Source organism: Odontomachus brunneus, unplaced genomic scaffold, assembly GCF_010583005.1.
Source record: "Odontomachus brunneus isolate Ranch 3 - 2012 unplaced genomic scaffold, Obru_v1 Obru_scaffold_032, whole genome shotgun sequence".
NCBI classification, from domain to species: Eukaryota; Metazoa; Arthropoda; class Insecta; order Hymenoptera; family Formicidae; genus Odontomachus; species Odontomachus brunneus.
The window spans coordinates 1,591,640-1,591,854 of NW_022639482.1; positions in this window are offsets into that span (position 1 = coordinate 1,591,640).

A 215-nucleotide genomic window follows, 5' to 3' on the forward strand; every position below is an offset into this window, starting at 1 on the left:
GATTATATTTCCAGCGGTAAATTTGGTGGTCGCGTTGGACATACAAATGATCAAGATGATGGCGTGACTTTTTTTTCCAGGTAGCCGATACCAATCGATCATATATGAGCTCTCACATATTTTCATGGCCTGTTACAAGATTTGTTTTACAATTCTGTTATAGGCAACTATCGTTTTAGATTATCGATAGAAAATTGTTTTAGATTATTTCATAT